The sequence below is a fragment of the Crotalus tigris genome, unplaced genomic scaffold (assembly GCF_016545835.1).
Source record: "Crotalus tigris isolate CLP2741 ecotype Arizona unplaced genomic scaffold, ASM1654583v1 scf7180000017783.2778290, whole genome shotgun sequence".
NCBI classification, from domain to species: domain Eukaryota; kingdom Metazoa; phylum Chordata; class Lepidosauria; order Squamata; family Viperidae; genus Crotalus; species Crotalus tigris.
The window spans coordinates 1,885,982-1,904,012 of NW_024096633.1; the positions used below are offsets into that span (position 1 = coordinate 1,885,982).

Here is an 18,031-nt window from a genome sequence, read left to right on the forward strand (position 1 = left end):
ATAATAGTTGTTAATATTGATAATCTTGGTGGTCATGTTAAGACCATATTGTGAGGCCACCAACCAGAGTTCTTAAACCAGGGGGGGTACAAATAATCACCCAGATGATAAACTTTAAACTTCATTTAGAAAAATGCAATTGAGCTGCATCCATATATTCTCCAATACCACATAGGAAAATCAAATCATGGCTTGATGATAATTGCCTGGTTGACACATCATATAAAGTCAGTGGCTTGGTTCTAGCACCCTATTTTATCCTAGTCTAACCCAGTACATAAAGCATGCCAGCCAGCAAGGAAAGAAGCAACTAGACTTACAACATATACATAGCGACAACCACAATTTTCCTATTCATTAAACCAGCTTGAGATTTTTTTCAGGCTTCTGCACAAATCTTTGTAGTTGTTTTAAGACTCTCATTAAATAATTCAAAGTAGCAGCCTCTTCTTTCAGACTTGTACAGAAGATTGGTTACTTTAATGTATAACAAGAAAATAAGTGAATAACTGAGCAGGATTTGGTTTGGGCAAAACCTAGTATAGAATGAGTTCAAAAATGCTATTCTGAAATTGAGCTAGAGAAACAATTGATCTTCTAAATCTGTAATGGAAAATGCATAATCAAAGTCAGGAATGTAAAAGCTGAAAAATCAATCACGGTGGACAGTTGCTTTTTTATATAAGAAAATATAGAAGGGTCATGGTGTGCCTTATAAAATAAACTAATTTCACAATTGGAGGCAGAGCGTTCAAGGACAAGTTGTGAAATTATATGTGGAGAATTACATAGTGATATATATTTACCATAGTTTTATGTCTGTCACATAATAAAGAACTACATTATCTAAAAGGAATAGGTCAAATTAGAAATGTAGTGCAATATCATCCTAGTTATTTCAAATCTATTGCAGGCCATAACATTATGGAATTTTCTTTAGATTTAATATTAGCTTATTTTGTTCTGGATAAATAAAAGTACAAAAAGTAGAAAATGCAAAATAAACACTAAAGGGTTGTGAAAGAATAAGTGATGTATGTGATGAAGAATACTGAATGAAAACTGAATTAGTACTAGGAGAAATTTTTCTAAGCTTTAATTTGGTGCATTTATGCTTTCACATTAGTAAAAGAGTAACAGAGAAAGGCATGCCAAATTAACAGCCCATTTTTATTTCTTAATTTAATTTAAATTAAATTCTTAATTTCTTAGTAGATAGTGGGACTACTGTAAAACATTTTTTTCTCAAGCTTCGCCACTTTAAGATGTGTGGACTGGCTGGCTGAGGAATTCTGGTAGTTGGCCCACACATTTTCCAGTGGCCAAGGTTGATAAACACTGCTGTAAAATTAATCTTGACTTCAGTAAGGGATTTGACATATTAGCCTGCAACATGTTAACTTAGCAAGCTAGCTAAATGTCATCTGAATTGCATGGATAGAAAAAAAAAACAGAAAAACAGATATAAAGTGGGATGTCCTAAATTTCTATTCTATTCTATTCAGCATTTTTATTAATAACTTAAATGAGCAGCAAAGGGAATGTTTATTAGATTTGTAGATAACAAAAAACTGTGTGGGATAGTATAGCCAATGCATTGGAGAATGAGTTATTTAATTTTATGCATAAAATGTGTTATATTTATTAATATTTAATAAGTTAGTTAAATAGTCTGTACAGGAATAGCATATGGGTACCTAGCTTGAAGTGATATTTGTAAAAAAAAAAAAAAAAAGATCTAGGAATAGTAGTTGATTACACACTGGGTTTTTTCCCTTTCATTTTCTATAATTTTAAGAGCAAATTTTGTTGGTGTGAATGATAGATACGATCGTAAAAAAAACAAATGTAAATGCAATGGAATTTTGAAAGGTTTTGAAATTTTAAAATATTTCAAAATAACATTTTCTGCCTTTCTACTTTAGTCAGATTCCTACCTTGAGTATTGTGTTTAGTTCAGACCATGTTTTAAGAAAGATGTAGAGCCTCCAAAATAGGTTCAAAGACAAGGCAATGAAAATAATCTGGAGACTACAAACTATGCGCAAAGACAGATTGAAGGAATTTAAAGTATTTTGTTTAAGAATAATAGAACTCTTCAGAGACCAGTTTGGTGTAGTAGTTAAGGTACCAGGCTAGAGATTGTGAGATTGTGAGTACTAGTCTTGCCTTAGGCCTAAACCCAACTGGGTGACTTTTGATCACACACTCATGACCCTAAGAAGGAGGCAATGGCAAATTCCTGAAAAACCTTGTAATAAAACTGTCCAAGCAGTTACCAGGAATCAAAAACCAGCTCAAAGGGGTGCAATGCACTTATGTACACATTTGCGTGCACACACACACACACACACACACTCTGACAGACAGACATAACTCTTCAAAAAACTGAAAGGATTCACATGGAAGATCAAGTTTTGTTTTCTTCAACCTGGAGTTCAAGGAACCAGACTGTTGCAAGGATTATTTTGACACCCTATTTTGGGGGGTGGAGGCAGAAAGAACTGCATGATTATAAAAAAGTGTTAACAGTAGAACCAATTCCCTGAATGTGGAAGTGCAGGCTACTCAGCCAAGTATCAAGAAGCTTTTTATTTATATCCCTGTACTGAAGTAGATGGCTAAAATGATCCTTTTTGTAGTACATGATGAGTGTGTGCATGTGTGTGTGTGTGTGTGTGTGTGTGAGAGAGAGAGAGAGAGAGAGAGAGAGAGAGGTTTACAAATTATTAAAAAAAACATTTAAAAACAAGGGATGATACAAAAATCACACACAATTTTGGCTGCATATTTTGTCAAAACTATTCTTTAAAATATATCTACAAAATTGTTTGAAAAAATAAGTACAGATCCCCATTCCTTTCGAATCTGAGAAACCAAAAATGCTGAAAGAAAATATATTCAGCACTGAAGAGAAACATGTGGTGAAGCTGGAGGAAATACCAGTAGAATCATTCTTCAAGTGTAATTCACTTTTAGAGAAAAGCCTTGGCTCTCCTTGTCTAAAATCATTATTCTTTGTTTCTTTCACTATAGCTAGTTTCTGGGGGATGTCTGTGTTTCCAGTTTCCAGTTTCCAGGATTACAAATAAGGATGAACTATTAACCCATAAATTATAAAAGTACAATTTCATAACAATATATACTATTGAAAATACAGTACACTAAAATATATTAATATTAAAAAATCAAATCCATAAAGCATGGGCAACATGTGTTTACAAGAAATAAAGGAAGCATGATTTTCTTTTCTTTAGTCCTGATATTTCTTGAGCTTTGTTGCTCAAGTTCTCTGAGGAATTAGAAAAGGAACAGCAGCACTTGTCCAATGCTGATACTTTAACCATTACTAGCTATTTAAAAACTGGTGCAACCGTTCTTAAATTGCCTTGGGCCATCTTCTCCAATCAGTTTTCCTAAGGTTATTATAGTACTACAAATATCTTCAATACTACAATACCTATATAATTGTGATTGGGTTCTTCTCCTTCTCCTTCTCCTTCTCCTTCTCCTTCTCCTCTTGATGTGCTCTGAATGTGGTTTTTAAATGACTTCTAGCTATTTTGCCAATAGGGATTTTGTAATTCTGAGGTTTAGGATATTGCTGGAATTTTGTTCCACCCACAATCACATTTTTGCAACTAGGATGGCTGGATAAAACTTTTAAATAAGTAAAGCTACTGGTTAGAGAAGATTATGGAGGAGGACTGTGATGGAAAAAGAAAGTTTTTGATTTAAATGTAAGTTCAAAATGCATTTACCTAAGAGTGAAAGAAAACTTTTCACTCTCCGCTTCCTCCCCAAACATAAAGAAAAGATTACACAGTGGAAAAAGCATCTGCCTCCAAAGCCATATTCTTTGTAAATGTAATATTTTTATTTTTAAAAAAAATATCTGGGGACTGGATAGGGGGATCTCTAGCCTTCTTCTTTTCAGTAAAGACAGAATGACAGAAATTTCTTTTTCTTTTTTTCTGTACGTTTTAAAAATAAAATTGGTCCCATCACTAGAAATCAATCTAAAACATGGGCATTTGTAATCAAATAATCTGTGTTGAACTCATTGGGTATATGCTTTTATTTTCATGTCATGGATGCTGTTGATATGCAATATCAATCCCAAAACGTATCATCATCATCATCAAGTTGGAAGGAACTTTGGAGATCATCTAGTCCAACCCCCTACTCAGGCAGGAAACCCTATACCATTTCAGACAAATAGCTATCCAGTCTCTTCTTAAAAACTTCCAGTGTTGGAGCATTCACCACTTCTGGAGGCAGGTTGTTCCACTGGTTAATTGTTCTAACTGTCAGGAAATTTCTCCTTAGTTCTCGGTTGCTTTTCTCTTTGATTAGTTTCCATCCGTTGCTTCTTGTCCTGCCTTCAGGCGCCTTGGAGAATAACTTCACTCCCTCTTCTATGTGGCAGCCCCTGAGATATTGGAACTTACAATAAACTATTTTAAAATATTCCAGTATCTATGTTTTTTTTTTTTAAAATTCAGGTAGGCATTCTGCTTTTTCTTTATAGGATTAATTGGTTAATTACAAAAGAACATATGCACATCTTTACAACTGAGATACATTAAAGAGGATGTTTAGCTTATTGATTACATGTATTTTTGGTGCCTTCTGCTCGCTTTGATGTTAAGCAGAAAACTTTGTATTAGAGTATCCTTTATCTCTGATGGAACAAAAGACCCAAAGGAGAAAAACTGGTGGAACAACCAAAAATAAAATCACTAACTACTATTGGCATTTCACTCCCATTGTCTGGATTAAATAAATATTCATTCTTTAATACACAATTAAAGCCGCCTTGAGTCATCATGTGCGAACAGGTGGCAATATAAATTTTCTAAATAAATAAATAAAATAAATGAAATGGTATTCCTCCCACCAAAATTAAAAAAAAAGATACAGACATATGCCATTATCATTAAACCACTGACTACCTCAGGGAAACATTGAACTGGCTAACATACAGGCATGGCAGCAAAATTTCATAGTTGTGAAACTTTATTACCATCCTAAGAGAATGAAAAATTATCAGTTATCATTGGAATCACAAGCAGTGTTTTAACTTTTAGTCTTGGTTTTTTTGTAGTCTGTTTTTGTTGCTGTTGTTGTTGTTAAAATTTCTTTGTTTTTTATGATTGGAATAAAATATCCTTATCTATCTTGAGAATAGCCTAGAATTAAAATTTTCTATGAAAACTTGATTATCTATTTATTTCTATCATCTTTCTTTCTTTCTTTCTTTCTTTCTTTCTTTCTTTCTTTCTTTCTTTCTTTCTTTCTTTCTAATCATCTGTCTATCTATCTATCTAGCATCTATCTATTACCAAATCCACACACCTTAGTTTCTGGATACTTTTTATTGCCCTGCTGCCTATTTATAGTCTTACTTAAATTCACACTGTGTTTTAACTTGGATTTCTCCATTTTTTTCCTGAAAATGCTAAGATTATCTCTTTGGAAAATCACTGCAAGTATTTTCCAGTTTAGTCTGCACCCAGCATTATTCCATTCAATCAGAGGAAGCTCATAAATCACTTGATGCAGCTAGGGAAAAAGAAACCTGTACAATAGCCAAGAGATAAAAGTCAGGGGATTTAAAACATACATTATATATATTTATCAATATCAAAAGGAACAAATTTTCCCAGGGCACCTGGAAACAATAATTTGGGTAAGTAGTATGGATTTTCCTAACCCTTTTTACTGAACCATGTCAGAAACAATTGGGATGATATATCTGACAACCTTAGATTTATTATGGTACAGAGATGAAGACACTGTATATCTTGAAGTCATGGGCTGAATTTTTTGGAGAAATGCTATATCTGGGTTCAAACCTATCCCTCCAACAACCAGTTCATCACAGCAAAGGTGTTTTTTTTTCCCCTGCATCTTTTTGCTGCCTTCTAGTGGTGAACCACTTCAGATGTTACAACCATAAAACTTGCATGAAGTGTGGCCAGTGATTTTATGGGATCAGAAAAACAACTATGACTAAAACTTTCAGTTCATGGTTTTGTATGTAGACATTGGTATGCAAGCAAAAATATTACTAGCAATTAAACTCTTTGAAAAACAATGGTTAAAGCTGAACTATAGGGTTAAAATAATTTCTTTGTACCTCTATTTTTATTTTGTAATTGATTATTTGGGAACTCTAAGGGTTTCAAGTAATCAGTACAGATCTTTTAGCTGTAGAAATGCATATTCCAAAGCTATTTTTATTGTTTCACAGCTACACGATTATTTGCAGTCACTCTATACAAGTGAGTATAATCCTGCTGCTTATTTATTGGTGTGAATGCTAAAGATTTCTTTCAGTGCTGTCTTTTGCTAGTTGCAGTTAAATGTTCATGCTACCATGTTGTCATTCACACAAAACTGAGCAGTTGGCTGTGGAGCCCTAACACTTCAACAGACAGTGTTTGTCAAAGATGGGCTTCGTTCCTAACTTTACTAAGCATTCTGCTTCCCTGAGGATTTCAGCCAAGATGAGCAGCTGGTATATTTATTTCTCACAAATCCCAAACTAAGAAATCAGAACTTACATTGTATTTTAATCAAGAAATCCTACTGCTTTCTTGATACAAATAAATATCACCAACCAGGCCTGTGTTATTTTAGGAATCTAATGAGGATACAGAATCTCATAATGGGAAAAAGTCAACATTGGCAATGTTTTGTTTCAATGGTAAAAAAATGTTTCCATCTGGATAGTATATATCTTGTATCACCACTGAGGATTTTTTTTTAATCTCCTCAAACAAGAATTCATATTCTCTACTTAGTTCTATCAATATTCTTATCACAATTTGCTATGGAAAAAAACATTAAAATATATTTTAGTAGCTCGTAAAGTGTTGAGCCTGCATTTCAATTTGCCTTTTTAAAGAAATGTCTGTTAGATATTTAGATTACAGCTTTCTAGCACACTTAATTTTCTTAACATTGTAGTTGCCCTGTAGATAAGTGAAAATATTAAATGGAAATATCCTTGATTATGTTATTCATTCTTCTAGTGATTGTACCCTATATTTTGTTTGAACTTATACCAACCTTTCCAGTAGTTCATAAATCCATTACTTTCATTGAGCTAAGGCCAGAATTTTTTTTTTCAGCAAACCATCATTTTATAGTCATAGATCCAAGTACAAATAGTTTCCACTTAAACAATTGGAATTGGAAACTCTGTTGCTAAACAACATGGTTGTAAGTTGAAAAAACACATGAGCATGCCACTTGGCAATGGCAACATATTAACAACAAGAAAAAAGTCAGGGAAGCTGTAGGTCCACTAAAGAAAGAAGATGGCAAGGAAATAATAGGCAACAGAGAGAAAGCAGAACTGCTTAACTATTCTTTGCATCAGTCTTCATACAAAAAGAAACTACAGCCCAACATACCCCCCCCTCCAAAAAAAAACCACTGCAAAAGACAAACTAGAAACAAAAATTAAAATAAGCAAGAGAACACCTATCCAACCTTGATGAGTATAAATCACTGGGACCCGACAGATTACATCCCAGAGTTCTGAAGGAGGCAGCAGATGTTATCTCAGAACCATTGTACCACAACTTTCATAAACCTGGAGCACCAGGGAAGTACCTGAGGATTGGAAAAGGGCTGATGTGGTTTCCATCTTCAAGAAAGGGAAAAAAAAACAGACCCAGGAAACTACAGATCAATCAGTTTAACATCAATACCTGGGAAGATCCTAGAAAAGATAATCAAAAAACAGATCTGCAAACAACTAGAAGAAATAAAGTTTTAAATATTAGCCAGCATGAGTTTGTTAAAAACAGATCATGCCAAACCAATCTTATTTCATTCTTTGATAAAGTGACTAAACTAGTAGATGAGCGAAATATTGTAGAAGTAGTATACTTAGATTTCAGTAAGATATTTGATAAAGACCACAAACTACTCCTTGGTAAGCTAGAAAAGGTGGAATACATAACATCACCACCAGATGGAACTGTAGCTGGCTGGCAAATCATACTCAGTGAGTAGTCCTCAATGGCACTACATCCATATGGAGAGAAGTAAGCAGAGGGGTACCCCAAGGTTCTGACTTAGGCCCAGTACAATATCTTCATCAATGATTTGGAAAGGGGAATTGAAGGGGAGCTCATCAAATTTGCAAATGACACCAAACTGGCAGGAGAAGCCAACAAACCAGAAGACAAACTCAGGATTCAAAAAGATCTTGATAAACTTGAACAATGGGCCCTGTCCAACAAAATGAGTTTCAATGTGGAAAAAAGCAAAGTTTTACATTTAGGCAGGAAAAATCAAGTACAGGTTGCATGGGACCTGGCTTAAAAACAGTAACTGTGAGAGGGACCTTGGAGTTCTAGTGGATGATCAATTCACTATGAGCCAGCAGTGTCCAGCAACAGCCAAAAAAGCTAATACAATCCTGGGTTGTATAAACAGAGACATAGAATCAAGATCACACAAAGTATTAGTACCACTTTATAAAACCCTAGTAAGACCACACCTGGAATTTTTGCAGCCAATTTTTGCTGCCATTATCACAAAAAAGATGTTGAGAGTTTGGAAAAAAATTAGAGAAGAGCAACTAAGATGATTAAAGGCCTGGAGACTAAAACATATGAAGAATGACTGTAGGAATTGGCTTTGGCTAGTCTAAAGAAAAGAAGAAATAGGGGAGACATGATAGCAATATTCCAGTATTTGAGGGGCTGCTACGTTATTCTCCAAAGCACCAGAGGGCAGGACATGAAACAATGGTTGGAAACTGATCAAAGAGAGAAGCAACCTGGAATTAAGGAGAAACTTCCTGACAGTGGAATGGAACAGCTTGCCTCCAGAAATCGTGGGTGCTCCTCACTGGAAATTTTTAAGAAGAGGCTAGACACTCGTCTGAAATGGTATAGATCCTCCTGCTTGAACAGGGGGCTGGACTAGAAGACCTCCAAGGTCCCTTCCAGCTTCTATTTTATTCTGTTCGGTTCTGTTCTGTTTATGCAGATAATTAAGCAAGGACCCCATGTAACCTCAACTTCCAACTTCCGTCCCTCTTCTCCATTGACTTTGTTTGTGGGAAGCCAGTTCTGAAGGTTGAAAATCATGATCATGTGACCATGGGCATGCTACAATGGTGGTAAGTATGAGATCTAGTTGTATCTATTATTCATTCAGTGTATCTTAAGTTACAACGGTCACTAAACAAGTAATCATTAAATGAGGATCAGCTGCACAGGCAAGACAGAAACATTTTTTGTGTTCATTTCTTGAGAAGTATTTTGGAAGAGAGAAGAAAGAAGAAAGAAGAAGGAAGAAGAAGAAGGAGAAGGAGAAGTTTCTATAATAAGATCTTGAACATATCTCCACCGTTTTCAAAGAGAACATCAGGAATTGCTTTGAAGTCCTGAAAATCATTGATAGAAGAATCAAAGGAATTATGAAATGAACTTAAAGTTATTAAAAATGTATGTGAAAATATATTGTCAAAAATGAAGAAAGAAAAGAAAGCAAATTGAATATCAGAACAAGCTGTGGAAATTGCCAAGAAGCGAAGTTAAAGCCAAAAATCTCAAAAAGGAATTAATAGTTTCAGATTTGTTAGAAGAGACCAAGGATGAAATGGACATATAATAACCAGTTCAAAGGAGATCAAAGGAAGATGGAAGAAATATACTGAAACACTATCCAGTAGACATATCAATATCCAAGATAGTTTAGAAGATACTGTATTCCCAACTTAAAAGAACTCTAGTATTAGAAGATGAAATTAGATTAGCACTCTGATCATTATGTAATAGGAAGGCTACAGGAACTGATGGAATACCCACGGAAATATGGCAAGCAACTCAAGAAAAAAAATCAGTCAAGAGTTTAACCAAGCTATGTCAACAAATCTGGAGAATTGTATAATGGCCGTATTGGGAGAGGTCAATGTAGATTCCAATATAAAAAAGGAGATTTAACTAAGCACACAAACCTTAATTACACATGTGAGCAAAATAGTGCTTAAAATCATCCAGCACAATTAGAGTTCTGTGTGGAAAAAGAGATGCTAGAAAAAGCCCAAAACATGAGTCATGATATCCAATATGTGCTGGATAATTGAAAAAGTCAAAAAATGTGATAAAGAAGTCAGTGTGTGCTTCATTAATTATAGAAAAGCCTTTGATAGTGCTGATCAGGTCAAGCTGTGGAACTATGCTCATAAAATAGGAATCCCACAATATCTCCTTGTACCCATAATAAATTCATATACAGGTCAGAAAGCCAAAGTCAGACAGAACAAGGTAAAATAGACTTTATCCAGGTTGGCCAAGGAGTGTGACAAGGCTGTATGCTCTCTCCTTATTTATTCAATATATAGGCAGAATATATATTAAGGGAAACTGGGTTGGAAGAAAAAAAGAATGTGGTTTTAAAATTGGAGGAAGAGACATCAATAACCTGCAGTATAAATCTGATGCTACCCCAGTCAAAATACAAAGGATTTGCAAGGCCTAGTACTAAAATTCAAAGAAAGCAATAACAAAGGAGATAAAACTAAATATAAAATAGACCAAATTAATGACAACTAGCCTTAGAATTCATAAGGAAGATATTAAGGTGGTAGATAGCTTCTGTCTTTTATTATTAATCATCAACAATAAAAGATTATACTGTCAAAATAATAGAACAACAAAGTGGGAGATGACCTTTTAAGTCTTTTAGTCCAATCCCCTACTCAAGCAGGAGACCAAAAAGCATTTCAGACAAATGGTTGTTCAATCTTTCCAAAACCTCCAGTCTTGGAGCAGCTACAATTTCTGGAGGCAAGTCATTCCACTGATTAAATGTTCTGTCAGGAAATTATTTCTAGGTTGGTTGTCTCCTTAATTAATTTCCATCCATTTCTTCATGTCTTCAGGTGTTTTGGAAAATAGGTTGACTTCCTTTTCATTGTTAAAGCCCCTTAGATATTGGAACACTGCTATCATATCACCCCAGTGGTGGGATTCAAATATGTGAACAACTAATTCTCTGTGTGGATGCCGCTTCCGGAAGTCCATTCTGGGCTTGGGCAACAAAAAATTAGCTACCAGTTCTGCCGAAGTGGTGCAAACTGACTGAATCCCACCACTGTAGTACTCCTAGTTCTTCTTTTCATGAAACTAGACATAACTTCTGGCAACTCTTCTTTGTATGTTTTAGCTTCCAGTCCCCTAATCAAATTTGTTGCTCTTCTCTACACTCTTTCTAGATTCTCAGCATTGTTTTGATATTGTGGTGATGAAAACTGGATGCAATATTCCAAGTGTGATCTTACCAAGGCATTATAAACTGGCACTAACACTTCAAAAATACAATGGACGCTAGCACTCAATAGAGCAACTATGAAGGTCTTGGGAAAGATATTGAAATGCCATGTTTATACCTTCATACAAGTCATAGTAATCCATGTGATACTCCACAGAAGGAAACATTGGACTTTAAAAAAGCAGGATAGGAAGATCATTGACACTTTCAAACTTTGGTGGTAGAGAAGACTCTTGAGAATATCATGAACAGCCCAAGAAAATAAATTAATGGACCATTGAACAAATCTTCTTTCTCAAGGTGCAAATCATCAGGCTCAAATTATTCTACTTTGGACACATTATGCAAAGACACAGCTTTCTGGAAAGGTCTCTATTGCTGGGAAAACTAAAAGGAGAGAGAAGAAGAGGACAGCCAGTTGAAAGGTGGATGGACTCAATTACAAAAATTTGAAAGCACTTTGGGGAGCTAGGAAATACAAGGAATAAATTGTCTTGGAGAAAAACAATGTGGTCATTAGCAGTTGAACACAATTTGATGTCACATAGTCAATCTAGCAAAAATATAAGCATGGACTTATTTTTTTTTAAAAAAAAATTCAGATTCTAGCCCTTACCTATTGTAAGTTTGTAACTGAGTCAGTGAATTTTAAATGCAATAAATAGATGTTCAAATAACTCTGGGTAGCAACAGTCCAGACTGTCCACTTCACACACTTATACTTTGCAATTAGCATTGGAAAGAGGAAGCGAAAATCTCTTCAACTGAAGGAAATTTAGTTTATGGAGTACCTGAAGCATTCTGAACTGAAACTTGCAATATGCATATTTATCATTGCTTTACCCAAGCATTATTAAATTAATAATAATATGTAAGCTGAAGTATAGTTTGATGAAGAAAATTAACACAGGTGGTAAAACAACATGTTCAGGGGAAGGAAAGAGAATGTAAATATATGTAGAAAATGAAAAGATGAGTAAAGTGATTTGAAAAGTCTGTACAACATTTTAAATATTGGAGACTTTGCAATTAATTATATATGTAGGTATATTCTGAATCATTCTGAATCTTAGTAGCTTTTAGCAAAATGAAATATTATAAAACATTGGTCAGAAAAATAAACAAACAATCCAAATACGGTATATTATTCACCCTTCCCAAATACTTCTCCACCTTTGGAGAAATTAAGGAGTTCATGGCAACCATGAGATCCTTGGATCTGTTCCTGCATGCTATTGGTTCAACTCATGTGACAGGACCTATTCTAGATCCATTTTTTTTCTTACTGAGCAGGACAATAAAATCATAAAAGTAGACCTCCTGAATCAGGTTAAGGACTATCTTAATTCAATACATTCTCAGATGTCCCTGGCATGCTTTCAGATAGAAAATGAACCCACACACACACATACAAACACTGTTCCTTCACAACTGGTATTTCTAAGGATGTTTCTTCCAGGCTGAAAATAACACTGAAGCTAATTATTTATAACTTGCTTAATATCCATTGGAACTGAGACAGTATTTCTTTTCCAGATAGTTATAAGCAGCTGAGATCCAATCATAGTATTGTGACATAAAATATTTCTGACTCATATACACTTAGTCCTCAATTTACAACCATTGATTTAGTGACTGTTTAGTTACAATGGCACTGAAAAAAGTGACTTATGACTTTATTTCACACTTACAACTGTTGTAGCATCCGTATGGTCAAGTGATTAAAATTTGGGCTCTTGGCAATCGGGACGTATTTATGATGGCTGCAGTGTCTGGGGATCATAAATTCATCTTTTGCAATCTTCTGACAAGCAAAGTCAATAGGGAAGCTGGATTCAAGTCAGTATTATTTGGCAGTCTATATTTAGCTTGGCCAACTGAACCTTTTACTTGTACTAGTAACAACTGCTGTTTCTTCCATTCCAGAAACTTATCTAAATATTTACCACAATCTTGAGATCTTGTAGAAGAGTTTGACTGTTTGACTCTGTAATTATCAAAGCATCCACTATCATTCCATCCTGGAAGAATATCCTTAATATGAAAGGATGTAGATTTATCACTCAAAAAAGAATTGTCCTTCATATGAGAACATTTTCCATCTCAAAATGCCCTATTTCTCCAAGACCCATTTTCTGTCTGACAAGGGAGATAGTACCATAGAATTAGTAGGCAAAATTATAACATCCTAGAAGATAAATATTTTTTTAATCATTAAGCATCTCTAGATATTAGCTGCCCAGAGTCACCTTGTAAGGAAGATGGATGGAATAAAAAATAAAAAATAAATAGATCAGCTACTTGGATTTCAAGGGATTTGTTCTTTGAAGCCAAGAGATGATTGCACCAAGCACAAATCTACAATTAATACCCAATTACACATTTGATGTTCTGTGCACAAAAAACAAAAACAAAAACTGGAAAGCAGCCTGTCTCCTGATGTTTTTCTACATTCATAACAGTTGTTATTATTAGTGAGGTCAGATGTCTGCAAGAACTGTTAAACTTTATAAGATAGCTGCATTTTATATTTATATATAGTTAAGAACACTGACTTCCTCACTTAAGGTATATCAGTAGTATACCCTTAAGCTGTTTCTATTCTGTGTTCAGGTCATAGAACATTGAACAACCACATCACAAAAATTATGTGTGAACTAAGACACTTCAGCAGTAGTTTGTAAGGTATTTTGTTCAGACAGAAGGCTACCACACCCTCCTACTTGACAATTCCTCTGTGCCTTCCAACTTCCCATTCCAGAAAAGCAATTGCCACTGGCTTTCCTTTTTGAGGGTGTTACTAGAAAATTATATATATGTAAACACATATATGTATATAAAATAGAATAAATTAATGTAACATTAGAACATGAAAATGCACAAAAATATGAAGGCACAACAACCAGCTTTATTTTAAAATGTTACATTTTCTTATTTCAGGTTTGTGCACTGTGGGAGAAAGGAGAGAAGAGAGAGAATGATTACATGCACAGGTGGCTCAGAGAAAATAAAACATCACATACTTTACTACGTTATATGCACAGAAATGTAAAAAACATCTTGCTGGGTTTTGAGCAATATTTTCCATGTTAAGCTGCAAATGATCCTATTTAAGAAATGCTGGGAAAATGTGTATATGTGTGTGTGTGTTCTGGTCTCCTTGAAGTAGCCAATCGAAGTGCAAAGGTTAATCTTGAAGAAAGTAAAGAACAGCAGTGCTTGAGTCAACAAAAGGAGTCAAAGTAGGAAAACAATACTTTGAAAGCAGGGCAAGAAAATACAGCCACAGATCATATGTGAAGTCCAAATGAAGGGTGATATTGCTTGTTCTTGCCTTATAGTTACTAAACAAAACCTTTTTAAATTTAAATTCCAGGCTTCTCACATGTCCTGAAAAAGGAGTAATCCAGCAGTGTAGATAACCCCACAGTTAGAAAACTCACCTGGAATTTTAGTCACTGGAAATAGGTCGTTTTGATCTTCTCCTGAGAAGTTAACTTTCCTTGTTCTCTTTCATACACATTTGCTCTGCTTATAATCTTCCAACTACCTCTTCTTCCAAAACATTTGACTGGATTAAATAGTTGATGGAGGAATTTTATTCCACCTTCTACTTAATCAGCCTAGCACTGATTTAACTCTAGCTGGAAGTCTTTCCTTTTTTACAGCATGTTCTTGGCATGTAGGGACATGTATCTCATTCTATAGGGCAGGAGAAAACCAATAACACCATAGCCTCACCCAACTAGTCAAACTTCCTTAAGCCAAACAACCTTGCAAAATTGCCTTCATGTTCTGAAGGAGAGTGATCTCATATCCATTCATTGTTATGATCAGACTATTTCCTCCTTTGAAATTTAGATTAATAATATTTCTCTTTGCAGGGATGGAGGAACTAATAGGATGGTTTTCTCCTGAAAGTTAATGGGTCAAATGATTTCCAGAGGATTTGGAGAATTTTCCAACTAGTACGTTGGATCTTCTGTTGAAGTTTTGGTCATAAATAGAACCTTGGTCAATGGAACAAGCATGCCTAGGTATCCTCCTACATCCTGCAGAGCACATTTAGTTCCTTAGCACATTTTCCAACAGAAAAATTGGAAGAAAAATTGGAAGATAATGAAATGCAAGTGGAGGAAAATTCGTATCTCAGAACCTGCCCTTTTAACAGACAGTTTTCATATGACAAAGCCCTGAGCTTTCAATGAACTTAATGAAGCTTTAGTAAAAACCATTCTTTCTTTGCAATGATCTGCAAAACCCCCACAAACTCTCCATTATGCGGATTATAACATCTATATGCAATGTGATACTACTATTCCCAGTGTTTTCTTTTAAACCCATGGTTGGAGGAAGGATCACTGGCTGAATGAGAAGTAACCTCTTAATTTTAGTTTATTAAAAGAAGGGATCTGGGTGAGACCCCATTTTCCACTTGAAAATGCTAACGTAATTTTATAAAAATGCAAAAACAGTAAGAAAAACATTCATGTAAATACTTTTGTTAATACTTCCTCCCACTCCCTTTGCACACAACATGCCAAAATGTTTGGTTTGTATAACTTGAAGATCAAAGATATATTACTACAGAGTCTGTTGATCTTTTGGCTTAAATCGGAACTTCCTTAACTATGTCATAATTTCATTTTCATTTAATAAAGAGGGGAACCTATCCCAATTCCTGGCATAATTAATGCTATGTAGCTTAACAATGAGGTGCAGAGCTTAAGGCTAGGACTGGGGAGTTCAAGGTGTAAAGCTATCCTCATCCATAAAATTGTTATGATATTTTTGTTTGTTTGTTTTAGTGGAGGAGGAGAGTTACATGTTCTCAGCCCAAATAACTGAGTTATTGTTGTAGGTATAAACAGGGCTTTTTTTTGTCATAGAACGCCCAGAATGGAGTTCTGGCACCTTTCTGGGATGGAACCTTGTAGGGTAGGCAAGGCAGGTTGTATGATGTGTGTGAGTTCCGGCATCTTTTTTTTTTTTTTTTTTTTTACAAAAAAAGCACTGAGTATAAAGCAGGGATAGGCAACCTTGGCTCTTTTATGACTCGTGGACTTCAACTCCCAGAATTCCTGAGCCAGCATAGCTAAGTGTTATTGCTAAGTGCTATTGCTATTGAGCTCCTAGGAAAAGTAGAATATGAATCTAACAAAGTAAGAAGTAAATACTTTTTTAACTGTATCCAAGGAAAAGTTAACACAGCATCATGGACTGGTTAAGTGCAGAGTATGGGGAAATTAGGAAGGAAAACATATATCTCTCATATTCCTTCTTTTAAAAATCCAGATCACTGTTAAAGTAACTGCATCTGTGGAGTTTTGGAAATATATCACAATTTTATCTGGATTTATTCTTCTAGTTCTGTCTTGCTGTGATGTCTTTATTAGCTTATAAATACATAGACGGAATATTGTTAAAACAATAGTAATGTATTATAGGGAAATATGGAAAGAATGCCAGTATAATGAAATGTAGAATGACTTAAGCAGCATTTTTCCTTTTTCAGTGTATAGATGTATGAATAATATTAATGATTATATTGCAGTATAAATTAGATTGTTGCTTGGATGGTAGTGAAGCAAAATAGCAATCAGTTAAGTCCAACTTATAAACCCAACATAAAAGTCCAATTTACATGTGCCTTTGGCCATTCATTGCTGTTTATAACCTAGAAGGATAAACTAATTATTCAAACAACTGCTATTCTGCTAGCTGGTGGAAAAGTCAGAAAAAGGTAACAAAGAAAGCAGAAAGGAAGGAAAGGAGAAAAAAGAGGGTGGGGCTTTATGAAGTATACTTCCTGAATAAGAAAGAACAAAAGTAAGGTAGGCTTGTGATACTGATATATCTTTGTTTGTAGTTATGTCAGTCAGCACCAGTAACATACATCCTAAACCCTTGACTAAAATAAAAGATATCATTGTTTTTTTAATAAAAAATAAAAAATAAAAAAATGCACTGAGATACTGTATGATATCAGAAGCCTCATTAGTAGCAAAAGGAAAAAGTCAAGAAAATTCACCACACTATTGTATTTTTTTTCTCCACCAGCCATTAATCCAAGGTCACCAGAAAACTAAATAGCCTTTTTGGGGAAAACATAGGAAAAATAATTTTGGAAAACTGAGCAAGTGACAATAATTGCTGGCCTTAGTTTTGAAAGTTAAGCACTATCATGTTGGCAAGACAAGAAACAACAGATGGAAACTAATCAAGAAAAGAAGCAACCTGGAATTAAGAGAAACTTCTTAACAGTGAGGACAATTAACCAGTGGAACAGCTTGCCTTCAGATGTTCTAGGTCAGTGGTTCTCAACCTGTAGGTCGGAACCCCATTTGGGGTCAAACGACCATTTCACAGGGGTCGCCAAACAAGGCTGTCTGCCATTTTTTTCCCCTTTTCTTTGGCCACACCCCTGGCACCCAGTGATGTATAAGTGGTTGGGGGTCACCAAAACATGGGGAACTGTATTATGGGGTCGCGGCATTAGAAAGGTTGAGAACCACTGTTCTAGGTGCTTCATCACTCAAGGTTTTTAAGAAGAGACTGGACAACCACTTGTCTGAAATGATATAGGAACTCCTGATTGAGCAGGGACTGGACTAGAAGACCTCCAAGGTCCCTTCCAGCTCTATTCTGATTGAATGATTAATTGGTTAGCATTTGGAATGAGGCTTTAGTGTAGTCTGGATATTGAAAACTATTCTCAGAAACCACA

General features: G+C 35.0%; 1 protein-coding gene across 1 annotated transcript in view; it reads right to left on the reverse strand.

Annotated features, from left to right (window-relative positions):
- Positions 1-14,916, reverse strand: part of LOC120307462 (maltase-glucoamylase, intestinal-like) — a 139,218-nt gene extending 124,302 nt beyond the window's left edge. Inside the window, exon 1 of the mRNA XM_039342280.1 lies at positions 14,748-14,916. The gene's annotated coding sequence lies outside the window, so the exon portion shown is untranslated. The remainder of the gene's footprint in view (positions 1-14,747) is intronic.
- Between the last annotated feature and the right edge of the window lie 3,115 nt (positions 14,917-18,031).